This window comes from Dipodomys spectabilis, unplaced genomic scaffold (genome assembly GCF_019054845.1).
Source record: "Dipodomys spectabilis isolate Male_0828 unplaced genomic scaffold, ASM1905484v1 ptg000030l, whole genome shotgun sequence".
NCBI classification, from domain to species: domain Eukaryota; kingdom Metazoa; phylum Chordata; class Mammalia; order Rodentia; family Heteromyidae; genus Dipodomys; species Dipodomys spectabilis.
This window is the reverse complement of record NW_024870707.1, coordinates 988,755-1,006,490: the sequence shown is the minus strand read 5'-3', so window position 1 is coordinate 1,006,490 and position 17,736 is coordinate 988,755. Positions and strand designations below refer to the sequence as shown.

The window sequence follows — 17,736 nt, the reverse complement described above, 5'->3', positions numbered from 1 at the left end:
AATGTTACTTCAAGGTGAGAGGGAAGGTGCTGATCATCAACTACCTGCTCCAAAGGGACCCCTTGTCAGCCAATGTGGGGAAAGGAGTATGTCAGGCTAACACAACCTCTTTGTACAACTATTTAATAATAAAATTTAAAACTTCTTTTAAAGTACTAAAAAAGCTAAGTATGATATGCACATAAATGCTGCTGATTGGGGATGTTGAAGCAGTAGACTCACAAACTCAAGGGGTCTGGACAAAAGGACAAGACTCCATCTCAAAAAGAAAAATGACAGTGAGAAAAACTTTTTCCATCAAAGTGTATTGCTTAAAAATTCCTGCTTTGGCCTGGTGCTTTGTCTCTTGTTGAGGAAAAGAGGAAATGCCTTGGGATAAGAAAGGATTTATAGGGGCTGGAAAAATGGCTCAGTGGTAGAGCGCTTGCCTTGCATGCCTGAGACCCTGGGTTCAATTCCTCAGCACCACATAAGCAAAAAGAAAAAACTCGGAAGTGGTGCTGTGGCTCAAGTGTAGAGCATTAGCCTTGAGCTGAAGAGCTGAGGGACAACGCCCAGGCCCTGAGTTCAGGTCCTACAACTGGACCCCCCCCAAAAAAGGAACGATTTATAAAATGTAAGGTTTTGTCTTAAACTGGTTTCTTGCCAAGATGGAATTATGACACATGCTAGACAGTTCAAGAAAAAACAGAGGGTGTGGGTATATTTTGAGATTACTTGTGAACTGTTAATCTTCTTTCAAAAATCACCTTACATAAATACTTTTACCCTATTCAGGCTAGCCAGTCTCCAGCAGATTGTGAGCCTGAGCTCAACCAATCTCAGCAAAGGAGCAGGGCCTGCTGTGTGAGGGATAAATACTAGGGCAGACTGCCAGTTAAGTGTGCTTGCTTGCCTGGGCACTGTCCTCAGCTCTTCAGCTCAAGGCTAGCAGTCTACCACTTGAGCCACAAGGCCACTCCTGGCTTTTTCTGCTTATGTGGTGCTGAGGAATCAAACCCAGGACCTTATGCATGGAAGGCAAACACTCTACCACTGGGCCACCTTTCCAGCCCGCTTGCCAGATTTTTGGCTGATGGTCTACCCTTCTGTTTTTTCTTTTCTTTTCTTTTTTTGCCAGTGGTGGGGGCTGGCCACTGTCCCTCAGCTCTTCAGCTCAAGTCTAGCACTCTACCACTGGAGCCACAGCGCCACTTCCGGCTTTTTCTGCTTCTGTGGTGCTGAGGAATCGAACCCAGGACCTCATGCATGCAAGGCAAGCACTCTACCACTGAGCCACCTTCCCAGCCCTTGGCCTACCCCTCTGCAGAAGTAAATTTTGCCTTGCTGAGACAATTCTTTAAAAAACAAAACGATAAATGAATTTGAAAATATTCAGTGCCTGTTTCACTTTTATTAAAATACTAATATTAGTATTTACCTTTTTTATTTGTTTGTGGGGTGGATGTGGCCCAGGCAGGTGTTAAATTTGCTGGTTCATGTGATCCTCCCAAGTCAGCTTCCAAACAGCTTGAAAGTATAGGCATGCACCACCACACTCCAACTAGAACTCAAGTTTTAAGAATGCAAGTCTGACTTTATAGTTTGGGTCTCAAAGTGAAAGATTCATAAGGAATCTGCTTGAAAGCAAACAATTCTCACAGCTGTAAAAGAAACAGCTTGAAGCCGGGCGCAGGTGGCTCACGCCTGTAATCCTAGCTACTCAGGAGGCTGAGATCTGAGGATCACAGTTCAAAGCCAGCCCAGGGAGGAAAGTCTGTGTGACTCTTATCTCCAATTAACCACCAGAATACGGGAAGTGGCGCTGTGGCTCAAGTGGTAGAGCACTAGCCTTGAGCTAAAGAGATGAGGGTCAGTGCCCAAGACCAGAGCTCAAACCCCACAACTGATAAAAAAAAATTTTAAAAATTAAAAAATTACAACAGGTACACAAAAAGATCAAATAGGAATAAAGTTAAGCAAGGAAATGAAAGCTTTCAATACTGAAAACCATAAAACAATTATGAAAGGAATTAAGGCATAATAAATATCCTGTTTTCATAGAAGAATTAATATTGTTAAAATGTTCATACTATCCAAAGTGATCTAAAGATTCAGCACAAGGGGCTGGGAAGGTGGCTCAGTGGTAGAGCGCTTGCCTTGCATGCCTGAGGCCCTAGGTTCGCTTCCTCAGCACCACATAAGCAAAAAGAAAAAAAGCTGGAAGTGGCGCTGTGACTCAAGTGGTAGAGTGCTAGCCTTGAGCTGAAGAGCTGAGGGACAGTGCTTAGGCCCAGAGTTCAGGCCCCACAACCGGACCCCCCCCCCAAAAAAAAAAAAAGATTCAGCACAATTCCTATCAAAATGTCAATGACACTCATCACAAAAATATAAAAAATAAGGGCTGAGAGGTTGCATGCATGAGGCCCTGGGTTCAATTCATTAGCACCACATAAGCAGAAAAAAGCTGGAAGTGGCCCTGTGGCTAAAAAGGTAGGGTGCTAGCCTTGAGCTGAAGAGCTGAACGACAGTGCCCAGGCCCAGAGTCCAGCCCCCACGACTGATGAAAAAAAAAAAAAAAAAAGAGAATAAAAATCTTTGAATGAAATCATTAAGTATTCCTAACCAGCAAAGGCATCTCAGATAAAAAGAACTAACATGGCAATATCACAATATCTGACTTTAAAATACACAAAGCTTGCATCTATAATCCTAACTACTCAGGAGGCTGAGATCTAAGGATTGTGATACAAAGCCAGCTGGGTCAGAAAAGCCCATGAGACTCTTATCTCCAATTAACCAGAAAAGGCCAGAAGTACAGCTGTGGTTCCAATGCTAGAGCACTAGCCTTGAGCAAAAAAGCTCAGGGGCAGTGCCAAGGCCTAGAGTTAAAACTCCAGGCTTAGCCGGGTGCCAGTGGCTCACGCCTGTAAAACTAGCTATTCAGGAGGCTGAGATCCGAGGATTGCAGTTCAAGACCATCCTGGGCAGGAAGGTCTGTGAGACATTTTTTTCTTTTTCCATATATATTTTTTATTGTAAAAACACTTCACAGAGGGGTTAGTTACATGAATAGGGTAATGAGTACATTTCCTATTGAGCATTGTTACCTCCTCCGTTGTTTTTCTCCCACCATCCCTTCCCTCCCCAACTCCCCCCATTTCCTATCCCCAAAATTGTAAAGTTCATTTTCAACATAGTGACTTGTACATCTCATTGTTAGAATGGGTCAACCTTTATCTTTATTTAAGCATTTTATTATATCCCTTCCCCTTCCCAAATTATAAAAATGTATATACAAGATGCAGGACACCAAATCAGATACAGTGAAAACAGGGGCTATTCTGTGGGGGAAGAACATACAAAAGAAACAAAAGAATCACACAGTGCATTATAAGCACATTAAAAACAATAGCAAGAAAGAAAAAACCACTTGTGTCCGTGTCTTGGAGTTCATTTCGCTTAACATCAAGAAACAACTGCCGGATTAAGTAAGCTAAAGATTTAAAAGAGATACTTCTCTGAAGAGGAAATAAGAATGGCCATTAGACACAGGAAGAAATGCTCATCTTCTCTAGCCATAAGAGAAATGCAAATCAAGAAAACATTAAGATTCCACCTCACCCCAGTTAGAATGGCTATAATCAAGCAATCTATTGCCTTGAGCTAAAGAGCTGAGGGATAGCGCCCAAGTCCAGAGTTCAAGCCCCAAGACTGACCAAAAAAAAAAAAAAAAAATCTAGTAACAACAGATGCTGGAGGGGATGTGGTCAAATGGGAACCCTACTGCATTGTTGGTGGGGGTGTAAACTTGTTCAACCACTTTGGAAAGCAGTATGGAAGTTCCTCAAAAGACTCCAAATAGAGCTCCCCTATGACCCACCAATCCCACTTTTGGGCATTTACCCAAACAATCACAAACAAGGTCATACCAAAGCTACCAGCACAACCATGTTTATCCTAGCATTATTCACGATAGCTGATATGGAACCAACCCAGATGCCCCTCAGTAGATGAATGGATCAAGAAAATGTCACACACACACACACACACACACACACACACACACACACACACACACACACACACACACACACACACACACACACACACACACACACACACACACACACACACACACACACACACACACACAGAGTGGAATTCTATGCCTCCATTAGAAAGAATGACATCATCCCATTTGTTAGGAAATGGAAAGACTTGGAAAAAATTATATTAAGTGAAGTAAGCCAATCCCAAAGAAACATAGGTCCAATGGTTTCCCTTATTTGCAATAACTAATACATGTCTAGGACAAGCAAAAAAGGCCTATGAGACTCATCTCCAATAAACCTCCAGAAACCCAGAAGTGGCGCTGTGGCTAAAGTGGTAGAGCGCTAAGCTAGCCTTGAGCTAAAGAGCTCAAGGACAGCGCTCAGGCCCAGAGTTCAAGCCCTATGACCAACAGGGTGGGGGAGGGGGACGATGACACTTCAGGACTGGCACACAAAAATTAAAATGATAATAAAATACACAAAGCTATATAGTACCCAATGCAACATCATACTGATCAAGGTCTTGTATTTATGCTTGAGCCAGCCTAGAATACAGTCCTCTTATTTTGTTACCTTCACATGCACTACACCCAGTTTTATTCGCGTGTGCGTGCGCACTTGTATATACACGAGTGTTGGTACTAGGGCTTGAACTCAGGGCCTCATGCTTTCATTTGGCTAATTTTTAGCTTATGCTCACACAGCTTTTTTATTTTATTTACCAATTTCTCACCTAAGCTGGCCTTGATCTTTGATCCTCCTGATCTGTTTCCCAAATACATGGCATGAGCCACTGTGCCCAGTTTATAAACTGATTTGTTTTTACAAAGATGACAAAAATACACAGTGGGGGGGCTGGGAAGGTGGCTCAGTGGTAGAGCGCTTGCCTTGCATGCCTGAGGCCCTGGGTTCGATCCCTCAGCACCACATAAGCAAAAAGAAAAAAGCCAGAAGTGGCGCTGTGACTCAAGCGGTAGAGCGCTAGCCTTGAGCTGAAGAGCTGAGGGTCAGCGCCCAGGCCCAGAGTTCAGGCCCCACGACCGGACCCAAAAAAAAAAAAAAAAAAAAAACACAATGGGTAAAGGGCACTCTCTTTAATAATAGTGTTGGGAAAACTAGATATCTACTGCAAATGAATTTACTAAGATGCTTGTATCTCATTGTATTAAAAAGTGAATTAAAAATGTATTAAAGGCAAGTAAATGTTTAAGATATGAAGCTACCACAAGAAAACATAGGAAAAGCTCCATGACATTATTCTGAGAAATCATATTTTTGGCTATCACATTTTGGCTATCGCATCAACAAGATGGGGCTGGTTTTCACCTGTAGCTTGTCAGGAAGATGAGCTCCATAAATCACAGTTCAAAGTCTGCCCAGGCAGAAAATTCCATGAGACTTTTATTTCAAGTTAACCAGCAAAAAGTTGGAAGTATAGGTATGGCTCAAGTGGTAGAGCACCAGCTTTTTTTTTGTTTTTTTGCAAGTCCTGAGGCTTGAACTCAGAGTCTGGGCACTGTCCTTGAGCTTCTGTTGTTCAAGACTAGCACTCTACCACTTGAGCCACAGCACCATTTGAGGCTTTTTCTGTTTATATGGTACTGAGGAATCAAACCTAGGGTTTCATGCATGCTAGGCAAGCACTCTACCACTAAGCCACATTCCCAGCCCAAGCACCAGCTCTTGAGTAAAAAAGCCAAGAGAGAACATGAGGTCCTGAGTTCATGTACCAGTTCTGGAGGGATGTGAATGCAACCATATTTTTGGGGAGGAGGGGGTCAGTCATGGGGCTTGAATTCAGGGTCTGGGTGCTGTCCCACTTTGAGCCCCAGCACTACTTTTGGTTTTCTGGTGTTTAAGTGGGAATTAGTGTCTCATGGACTTTCCTGCATAGGCTAGGATTACAGGCATGAGTGTCCAGCACCTGGAACAATTTTTGTTTTTTGATGTTTGTTCAGCTATTTTCTGTCTACAAAACCAGACTACTGTTCAGCTTGTCAAAACACTCATGGGAGGCAGAGACACAGAGGATTTTAGTTCAAGGCCAGCCTAGGCAGAAAAGCCCAAGAGTCTGCCTCAAATTAACCAGCAAAAAGCAGGACTACAGGTATGGATCAAGTGGTAGAATGCCAATCATGAGCAAGAAAGGTGATCCAGAATCTGAGGTCCTGAGTACAAACTCTAGTATAGCCCTCCCTCCAAATTATTGTGATATCTTTCCTTTTTTCTGTGCTAGTACTGAGGCTTGAACTCTGGGCCTGAGCACTGTCCCTCAGCTCTTCAGCTCAAGGCTAGCACTCTACCACTTGAGCTATAACACCACTTCTGGTTTTCTGGTGGTTTATTGGGGATAAGAGTCTCACCATTTTTCCTGCCTGGGCTGGCTTTGAACAGTGATCATCAGATCTCAGCCTCCTGAGCAGCTAGGATTATAGGTGTGAGCCATCGGCGCCCGGCCAGATGTGATGACTTTTAACAGTTAAACACCTTAAGGTCTTGAAGCAACATAGAAGTGAATCTAAGATTTAAAAAACCAAAACAAAAACTGTTCTGCATGGTTACATGAATCTTATTTATTCACTCAAGAAGAGAATTTTTATTTCTTTATTTTTTTTGTGGTACTGGGTTTGAACTCAGTGATTGGAGCTTGCTAGGCAGATGCTTTACTACTCCATAGCTTACTTTTGTATCAGTTATATTCAAGGTAAATGTCTTGCTTTTATGTCTCAGCTGGCCTGGACTGTAACTTTCCTATTTAGAATTCCCCAGATTGCTTGACAGCCATGTACTACTGAGTCCAGCTATTGGTAGATAGTCCTTTGCATTTTTTTTTTTTTTGCCAGTCCTGGGACTTGAACTCAGGACCTGGGCACTGTCCCTGAGCTTCTTTTGTTTAAGGCTAGCACTCTAGCTCTTGAGCCACAACGATACTTCTGGCTTTTTCTGTTTATGTGGTACTGAGGAATTGAACCCAGGGCTTCATGCATGCTAAGCAAGCACTCTATAACTAAGCCACATTCCCATCCCCTGCTTTTTTTTTTAAGGGGATGAACTATAATTTTCCAATCTCCACCTGCCAGATAGTTAGAATTACAAGCTTGATCTACCACACTTCAAAATTCTTACAAGAACAACTACCAAATACAAATACCTTAATGACTCTTGTGACTTATTATATAACTGGTAGTACTAAAAGAATGATGTGATTTCAGTTACTGAGCCCACAACGGTACGTCCACTGGGGAAAAAGTTCTCTTCCTGGCAGCAGTGTTTGATTGTTCCCATAGGTCTACTTCTTCAAGCAGTTATCAAGCCATTACCTTGTAAAAGTTTATTTTCCTTTCTGACTTTGCTCTTTGCAAACTTCCTTTCTGGGTTCTCTAAGCAATATAAAAAGAAATTTGGTAGAAGCATTAAGTAGAAACCACAACTGAACTCTCCTTGTATTCCCCCTGTCCTTTACCACTACCTTTATGAGTTATTAAATCACTCTATGCACAATCTTCTATTTGCTGCAGCTTTATTCCCACAGATACCACCATAATGCAGGCCTTGTTCCTGATCTGAAGACAGTTACTTGGTTTAGTTACTTTAACTTCAAGTTTATTCTGTAAACCTTAGACTAATGGTAAAGCACTGTCATCCTCTTCTTATTAAGCTCCACTTTTTTTTTTCTTCAAACTCTTCAATTTGACCTTCAATTATCCCCATGCCATGTCAGCAGACAAAATAAGTGATGTAATTTTGCCTCCTGGCATTTTTAGGAAAGAGCTTAGTCACTAAAACTGACAAAGAATGATCCTATACTAAGGCCTAGTTTTTCTTTGTTTTTTTTTCTTTTTTTTTCCCCCCCCCCAGTTGGTGGTGGGGCCCTGGGCACTGTCACTCAGCTCTTCAGCTCAAGGCTAGCATTCTACCACTTGAGCCAGTGCCACTTCCAGCTTTTTCTGTTTATGTGGTGCTGCGGAATTGAACCCAAGACCTCATGTGTGCAAGGCAAGCACTTTACCACTGAGCCACCTTCCCAGCTCCCAGGTCTAGTTTTTTTTAATGCATGTACATGGTCAGAAAACTAGTTTAGTTTTTCAATCAAGGTTTGGAAAACAACTTGAGCTAAGAGACACTTTAACTGAGAGTGATGGTACATGCCTATAATACCAGCAGTAGGGAGGTGAAGATGGTCTAAAAGCAATCTAAATAGCCTTGATCACCTGACAGTGGATACATTTGGCTTTCAATTCTTTAGATTATATACTGTCCACATTTCTCACTGTGAACAAAACATGTTATAATTTCCCAAAATGTCTGTCTATGCTAAAGATGGAGCCTCCATGATGATATCAAGTGTCTGAGGACTAAGTGACACACATCAGACTTTGAGCTTACCATTTTGATTAAGTGAGGCCTTTCAATCTATGGGCATTCTAGACTCTCACTTTTATTGTGACTTTCTTTCAAGCTCTCCAAATAGCTTGCCACTTTCCTGACAATATGCTGGATAAGCTCATTTGAGCTGCCTACTACCTTCTTCATATGATTGTTGCCCAAGGGACACAATTACCATGTATGCTTTCAGATACTTACAAAAACATAACTTTTTAATTTAAAACTAACATTTCAGGTTCTAGAGGTGGAACTCCGTGGTAATGCTTGTGGGCATGTACAAGGCCCTTTTTTCAAATCTTAGTAGTAGAGCAGGAAAAAAATAAGTTCAAAGTGCATAAAGGATCTAGGGAACCTACTTGCCTATACAGTCATATGTAGTTTATCTGTGTCATTCGTGCTTAAGTTATATAGTCTTCTTTCTATCATTTGGATGCTGGTGACTATGTATAGCCATTATTACAACAATGTGGTAAATAGTTGTTTTTCAGATAATTGTCTCAAACATTTAGTATGCTACAAGTCTATGCATGTTCTCTAACACTCGGGGAAGTTCAATGTGTTATTTGTTATGAGTTTCTATTTATGAACTTGATGTGCAGAGAATGTTGCTAAATTGAGATTGCTACTTAAAATCAAATAGTTTTTGTTACTTGTTATCTGTGTTAAGTCTTGAAAAAAAATCTTAATTAAACACTGTGATTATAGGTAAGCATCACCACATCAGATATTATGTATATTTTTTACCTAATTTCCATTTTAGAAAAGGTGATTTTGTTTTTAGAAATAAGAAGTTGTGAGAAGTAGTGCTGTGGCTCAAATGATAGAGCTGAAGAGCTCAGGGACAGCACCCAGGCCCAGAGTTCAAGACCATGTTACACACACACACACACACACACACACACACACACACACACACACACACACACACACACACACACACACACACACACACACACACACACACACACACACACACATATTTCTAGTTGTTTCTAATGAACACTACTTGATGCTTTACTCACAGATTTGGCATGGTATCATTTCCTTATGAAATGAACTAGTACAGCTCAGTGAAACCAAATGAAATAAAAGGTGACATTGATAAACTTATCTAATAGATGTGAGGACCACATAAAACTTTTTGTGCAGCGGGCTCCAGGGGCTCATGCCTGTAATCCTAGCTAATTAGGAGGCTAAAATCTGAGGATCATGGTTCAAAGCCAGCTGGGTAGGAAAGTCCATGAGACTCTTATCTCCAATTAACCACCAGAAAACCAGAAGTGGCGCTGTAGCTCAAAGTGGTAGAGTACTCACCTTGAGCTGAAGAGCTGAGGGACAGCGCCCAGGCCAGAGTTCAAGCCCCATGATCAACCAAAAAAAAAAAAAAAATCTACTTAAGCCAGGTACCAGGGGCTCACACCTGTAATCCTAGCTACTAAGGAGGCTAAGATCTGAGGATCGCGGTTCAAAGCCAGCCTGGGCAGAGAAATCCACGAGATTATTATAGGAATAACCAAGCAAATCACCAATGAATGTTAAAACTTCTGGGCAAAAACTTTTGGCAAGGTCAGGTGCTGGTGGCTCATACCTGTAATCCAGTTTGAAGCCTCTCCCCACTACAAAGAAACTAAACAAGACAAAACAAGAGGTAAGGGCTGGGAAGGTGGCTTAGTGGTAGAGTGCTTGACTAGCAAGCATGAAGCCCTGGGTTTGATTCCTCAGTACCACATAAACAGAAAAAGCTGTAAGTGGCGCTGTGGCTCAAGTGGTGGAGTGCTAGCCTTGAGCAGAAAATCTCAGGGACAGCAACCAGGCCCTGAGTTCAAGCTCCATGACTAATAATAATAATAATAATAAAAATAAACAAACGAGGTAGGAATATAGCTAAATGGTGGAATACTTGGCTAACAAGTGTAAAGCTCTAGGGTACAACCCCAGAGCCACAACAGAAAAGAATAAGGGCTGGTGCATGGCTCAAATTGGTAGAGTACCTGTCTAACATTCACAAGGCCCTGAGTTCAAACTTCAGTACAGCCTAAACCAAATTCATTGAAATACAAAAGCTACAGTAGTTTTCTCCCTATTCAAGATTTGACTTTCCACAGTTTGAGTTATTTGTGATCAACCAGAGTCTGAAATATTAAACAGAAACTTCCAGTTGTGAATGTAGCTCAGTGGTACAGTGCTTATCTGGCATGCAGAAGGCCCTAGGGTTTGATCTAGAGCATCAAAGAAAAGAAGAAAAACAAAATTCCAGAAATAACTCATTTTTTTTTGTTTTCTAATTTTTTTTTTCTACCAGTCCTGGGGCTTGAACTTAGGGCCTGGGCACTATCCTTGAGCCTCTTTGTGTTCAAGTTAGTGCTCTACCACTTAAGCCACAGTACCACTTCCATTTTTTTCTGAGTAGTTTACTAGAGATAGAGTCTCACAGACTTTCCTGCCAAAGCTGGCTTTGAACTTCAACCCTCAGATCTCAGTCTCCTGAGTAGCTAGGATTACAGGTGTGAGCTACTGGTGCCCAGCTCATGGTTTTTGTTTTGGGCACATACATGTCCATGAGCTTGCTGGGGGTTAAAGCCAGGGCTTCATGCATGCTAAACATGCTCTGTCATACAGCTGTAACACTAGCCAACAATTCATAAATTTCTCTGTTTGCTTTATTTTTGTAGTACTGTGGTTTTGAACTCAGGGCCTCATGCAATTGCTCTACCATCTGAGCTACACACAGTACTTTGCTCTCAGTATTTTTTTCAGGTAATGGTTTGTTTTTTGCACAGGTAGCCTCAGACCTCAGTCCTCCTACATAAACCTGCCCAAGAAGCTGCTATTATAAGTATGATGGCTGTGCCTGAGCCAACTGTTTTACATTGCATACTATATAGAATAGCATAATGAAATTTAATGTAATTCTGCTTCATCCTTCCCAAGACATAATGCACTTTTTTTTTTCTAGTATATCTATGCTGTATAGCTTCCCACCTAATAGCCACTAAATAACTATGAGGGCTGGGAAGGTGGCTCAGTGGTAGAGCATTTGCCTTGCATGCATGAGGCCCTGGGTTTGATTCCTCAGCACCACATAAGCAAAAAAGAAAAAAAACGGAAGTGGTGCTGTGGCTCAAGTGGTAGAGCGCTAGCCCTGAGCTGAAGAGCTGAGGGACAGCGTCCAGGCCCAGAGTTCAGGCCCCACGACCGGACCAAGAAGAAACAAAACAAAAACAAAAAAATAAATAACTATGAGATTATGACTAACTTATGAGACTTGACTTCTTAGTATTGGGGAGCTTGTATTGGGGAGCTTGTGTTCCACTAATAATGACTCTAAAGGGTACCAGTGTTGCTGGCAATTTTACATATTAAAGGAAAGCTATAAAATGACTTCTTTAGGTGACAATATCAAAATTCTCATCTTAGTAAGAGTAGAAGCTGTAGATTTGCTATTCACTGTTTTGGCATATACTAGGGATCTTGGAATACATCCTTCCCAGATAAGGGAAAAATACTATACATATAAAGCTCAAAGAGAAAGAGAATAGAAGAGAAAATAACTCAAAGATGTCAACAAAATTAGAGTGCAAGCATGGTACTGGTGGCTAATGCCTGTAATCCTATCTATTGAGGAGGCTGAGATCTGAGGATAACAGAAAATTTATGAAACCATCTCTAACCACCAAAAAAGCTGAAAGTAGAGCTGTGGTTAAAGTTGTATAGTGCTAGTCTTGAGCAAAAAAGCTCAAAGACTGCAACCAAGCTCTGAGTTCAAGCCCCCAGGATGGACACACATGGACATACACAGACACATGGACACAGACACACACGCACACAAACAGCCAAGCTTGGGGCTGGGAATGTGTTGCTTAGTGGTAGTGCTTGTCTAGCACAAAACCCTGACTTCAATTCCTCAGTACCACATAAACAGAAAAAGCCAGAAGTGGCACTGTGGTTCAAGTGGGAGAGTGCTAACCTTGAGCAAAAGCTCAGGGACAGTGCCCAGGACCTCAGTTCAAGATCTAGGACTGGCAAAAAAACAACAAGGAGAAAGTTTTCATTGCTAATATTTATTTCCTTCCTATAACATCACTAAAAGGGCAAGGGGAGGGTCCAAAGGCACAAACCCACATGGACAAAGACATATAGGAAAGAGTTGCCAAGTTCTGGAAAATGGAAGGAATGACAGACTGAGAAGAGCAGAACTGATATCCAAGCCGGCCAGGAAGGAAATCACAAACAAAGCAAGTTCAAGAACCAAAGAACTCAGAAAGGCTAGCAAATTGAAAGATACCACAATCACAGAATGGTAGATGGGGTAAAACAGGTCTACAAATCCACAGAAGTAGGTGGACTCCCATGGGTAGCTCCATACACTGTCCCAGGACTCATGTGGCCAGAACAACCCTTCCTCTATGCTGTTAGGTAACTGGACAGTAACTTTTTGTAAACACAAAATCATTAATATGGCTTGATTTTCATCATCAAAGTTTCTACAGGAAACTCCTCATTTGGCCTGAAATACACTAACAGCCATGTTGGAGGCTTTCCTGGAGTAACTGGAATATCTGGCCACCTCATTCACATATGAACATAATATACCCAAACCAGAAGCTCAGGATGCTAGTGGTGCACCCCTATAATCCTAGCTACTCAGGAGGCTGAGATCTGAGGATTTCGGCTCAAAGCCAGTCCAGGCAGGAAAGTCCATGAGACTCATCTCCAATTAACTACCAAATAGCTGAAAAGGGAGTAGTGACTTAAAAGTGGTAGAGTAATCCTAGCTACCGAGGAGGCTGAGATCTGAGGATCACAGTTCAAAGCCAGCCTGGGCAGGAAAGTCTGTGAGACTCTTATCTCCAATAAACCACTAGAAAACCGGAAGTGGCGCTGTAGCTCAAGTGGTAGAGCGCTCGCGTTGAGCTGAAAAGCTCAGGGACAGTGCCCAAGCCCAGAGTTCAAACCCCATGACTGACCCAAAAAAAAAAAGTGGTAGAGCACTAGCCTTGAGCACAAAAGCTCAGAGACAATAAACATGCCCAGAGTTCAAAGCTCTAGGACATCTCCTCTCCCACCCCACCCCCCAAAAAAAGGAGCTCATGTAAATGAGTGAGGCTGGTAGACTGCTGGTCTGGCAGTAGAATCATGGGAACCAAGTAGAGATTTTACTTTCCCTTGGTTTTTTTTTTCATTGAGGTAAACCCAGAGTCAGCGTATAAACAAGCTTGCTATTTCTTCTAGGGATAAGCTTAAGACTATCAGATTTCTGGAAGTAGCAAGAAAGTCAGAGATGGATTTGTACCTTACCTGTCTCTGTGTAGCTTTTTGTTAACTGGCCATCTCATCCCCAAACATAAACGATGTGGTATTGCCATATGTTAAGCCTCTTATTCTGACATCTAAACTGCAGCTACCTAGCTCTCTAGTCTTTTTTTTAGGGGGGGGAGGGGGGTCCAGTAGTGGGGCCTGAACTCTGGGCCTGGGTGCTGTCCCTCAGCTCTTCAGCTCAAGGCTAGCTCTCTACCATTTGAGCCATGGTGCCACTTCTGGCTTTTTTCTTTTGCTTATGTGGTGCTCGGGAATCGAACCCAGGGCCTCAGGCATGCAAGGCAAGTGCTCTACCACTGAGCCACCATCCCAGCCCCTAGTTCTCTAGTCTTGAACTCTCAGAGGATTCTAAGGCACAAATCATTTCACTGCATCCTCTCAGGAGGTAGGAGGGTTATTAGCACTGCCAAATCAGATACTGCCTCTGCTCTAGCTTTGCTTCTTCCTAAAATGTCAAGAAATCTCTTTCTACAGCTCCCATTTTCTATCTCTATTTGTTTACACACACACCCCCAGATTCTTTTAATGTAATTGTTACAGGGTTTCTGTTAGACAAAGTAGATACAGGTGATAAATCTCTCATGCTTGACCAGAAATATATTCAAATATCCTTGGTCTTACGGAGTTTAGAGTCTAACAAAGGAAACAGACTATAACTACGTTTGAAAGTAAGGACTGCTTCAAAGATCAAGGAAGGAACTAGGGAAGACTGCAATAAAAGGATATGTAGGGCCAGGTGCCAGTGGCTCATGCCTGTAATCCTAGCTACTGAGGAGGCTGAGATTTGAGGATCACGGTTCAAAGCCAGCCTGGGCAGGAAAGGTCATGGAACTCTTATCTCCAATAAACCACCAGAAAACCAAAAGTGACTCTGTGGCTCAAGTAGTAGAGCACTCACCTTGAGCTAAAGAGCTCAGGGACAGCGCCCAAGCCCAGAGTTCAAGCCCCATGACTGATAAAAAAAAAAAAAAAAGATATGTAGGGCAGGATTTTGTAAATGAGTTTCTGGAGTATTAATAGTAAGTATTTCATATTTGTATGCTTATTGCTACTTGTACAAACTGTAAAATAACATCAAAACTACTATTTACAGATATAGTAAGAGTTTTGTCTGCAATTAAGGAAACAATAGCAAGGCTGGGTGTTGGTAAATCATGCCAGTAATCGTAGCTATTCAAGAGGCTGAAATCTGAAGATTATGGTTTGATGTTAAGCCCAGGCAGAAAAGTCCATGAGATTCCTTTTTTTTGGTTGGTCATGGGGCTTGAACTCTGGGCCAGGGTGCTATCTTGAGCCACAGTACCACTTCCAGATTTCTGGTATTAACTGGAGATAAGAGTCTCACAGACTTTCCTGCCTGGGCTGGCTTTGAACTATGATCCTCAGATCTCAGCCTCCTGAGTAGCTAGGATTACAAGAGTGAGCCACAAGCTCTGTGAGATTTTTTTTGTCGATCATGGGGCTTGAACTCTGGGCCTGGACGCTGTCCCTCAGCTCTTCAGCTCAAGGCGAGCGCTCTACCACTTGAGCTACAGTGCCACTTCTGGTTTTCTGGTGGTTTACTGGAGATAGGAGTCTCACGGTCTCTACTGCCCGGGCTGGCTTTGAACCTCAGATCTCAGCCTCCTGAGTAGCTAGGATTACAGGCGTGAGCCACCAGCGCCCGGCGCTCTGTGAGATTCTTAATCAAATCTAGTGTGGGCACAAAAACAAAAAACACATGCACATACAAAAACACTACTAGACATAATAACTTTTTTGAAGAGTAGTAAGAATTTGAAGAACACTTTCTACCTCTACAATGTTTTTAAAAAGCCAGGCTAAGGTGGCTCACACTTATAATCATAGCTACTCAGGATGCTGAGATGTGTGGACTGCAGTTCAAAGCCAGCCTGGGCAGGTCAGTCCCCAGGCAGAAAAGTTGCCAGGACTCTTATCTCCAATTGGCCACACAAAAGTGGTAAGTGACTCTATGGCTGAAGTGTGAGAGTACAAGCTTTTGGCACAAAGAGGCTCAGGGATAGTGCCCAGGCCCTACAACCAGAAGGGGGAAAAAATCTTTTAAAGCAGGTACTGGTGGGTCACACTAATAATCTTAGCTACTCAAGAAGCTGAGATCTGAAGATTGTGATTCAAAGCCAGCCCAGGTAGGGAAATTTATAATAACAGTGGGCTATTGTGTTAGAACACTGCAACCCAGTTTTGTTTGTTTTTGTGAGCACAGCTCAGGATCTTTTGGTAAGGAAGTCTCTTCAGGGGAAGGTCTGGCTGAGCACCGGTAGAATCCTAGATACTCAGGAGGCTGAGATCTGAAGATAGAGGTTAAAAGTCAGCCACGGCAGGAAAGTCCTTGAGACTCTTATCTCCAATTAATCCACAGAAACCAGAAGTGAAAGAGTGACTCAAAGTGGTAGAACAATAGCCTTGAGCAAAAAAGCTTGGGGACTTGCCCACCCAGGCCCTGAGCTCCAGCCCAATGACTGACAACTTTTGGCAAATGAAAATAATTTGTAGGGGGCTGGGAAGGTGGCTCAGTGGTAGAGCACTTGCCTTGCATGTATGAGGCCCTGGGTTCGATTCCTCAACACCACATAAGCAAAAAGAAAAAAGCCGGAAATGGTGCTGTGGCTCAAGTGGTAGAGCGCTAGCCTTGAGCTGAAGAGCTGAGGGACAGCGCCCAGGCCCGGAGTTCTGGCCCTACAACCGGACCCAAAAAAAAAAAAAAAAGAAAATAATTTGTAGGAAAAGATTACTTATTAATTACAGGACTTTAACTCAGAGGTGGAGTGCTTACATAAGGCCCTGGGTTAATACTAAATGCCTGTAGAGGCAAAGGAAGATGGAGAAAGGGAAAGAGAAAGAAGGGGATAAGGGAGAGGGGAAGGAGGAACAGGGGAGGGAAAGGGAGGAGGAGTTGTTTATTCACAGTGCGTGAAAGACAGTAGGGAAGTAAATCAAAGTGTGAATATAGGTTGATCATGAAAACTCACTGTAGTAGTCTTTATAATTTTTCTGGAGCCTGTAACTTTAGAATTTTAATTAACAAACAGAAACTTCCTCAACTCTTCTACAACAGAGCAAAGAATTTAACTAATTTCTATCCAGATAGAGGTTTTCTAAAATTAGGTCCATCTCCTAGCAGACCTACTTCAAACATGAGAATGACTACTCTTAACTGCACTTTAAAATCCCATCTCAATATTTCCTTGAGTAAACGTGTCAAAGAATTAAGATCAGGGTGCCATGACAAACAACAGCTTAAGACACTGGGGGGGGGGAAGGGGGTGGGCAGGCACTAGTGGCTCATGCCTATAATCCTAGCTACTCAAGAGACTGAAATCTAAGGATGGCAGTTCGAAGCCAGACAGAGCTGGAGAGTCGGTGATGCTGCTATCTCCAATTAACCAGCAAAAAGTTGAAGTGGAGATGTGGCTCAAGTGGTATAACTCCAGTGAAAAAGCTAAGGGACAGAGCCTACGCACTGAATTCAAGCTTCATTACCAGGAAAAAAAAATTAAAAGATAAATAAATAAACCCCAATGTCAGTGGCTTACTGCTGTAATTCTAGCTATTCCAGAGGCTGAGATCTGAGATTCATGGTTTGAAGCCAGTCCAAGCAAGAAAATCCATAAGACTCTTATTTCCACTAAATAACCAAAAAAGCCAGAAGTAGCACTGTGGTTCAAGAAGTAGAGCGCTAGCCTTGAGCAAAAGAAGCTCAGGGACAGTGCCCAGGCTCCAAGGTTAAGCCCCAGGACCATCACAAAAAATAAGTAAACAAACAAACAAACAAAAACTCCTTAGCTATGTACCAGTGATCGATCCTTTCTACTCTGGAGTCTGCGGAGATCTCGGTACAAACCAGTGAGGCATCCAAATCAAAGAGATGATATCTCCAATCAACTAGCAAAAAACCATCCATAGAAGTATGGCTAAAGTAAGAGTGCTGGCTATGCTTGAAAAAGCTGAGGGACAGCACCAGACCACTGAGTTCAAG

At 42.4% G+C, this 17,736-nt stretch overlaps 1 protein-coding gene across 6 annotated transcripts in view; it reads right to left on the bottom strand.

Moving 5' to 3' along the window:
- Positions 1-17,736, bottom strand: part of Atg13 (autophagy related 13) — a 51,667-nt gene that overhangs the window by 31,619 nt on the left and 2,312 nt on the right. The window contains exon 3 of one of the 6 annotated variants that reach the window (XM_042676487.1): positions 7,355-7,412. The exons of 3 other annotated variants lie outside the window; for them this stretch is intronic. The gene's annotated coding sequence lies outside the window, so the exon portion shown is untranslated. Of the gene's footprint in view, positions 1-1,702; positions 1,725-7,354; positions 7,413-13,064; positions 13,084-17,736 lie in introns of those variants that run through there. 2 more of the 6 variants (XM_042676489.1, XM_042676488.1) reach the window with 2 other exon arrangements.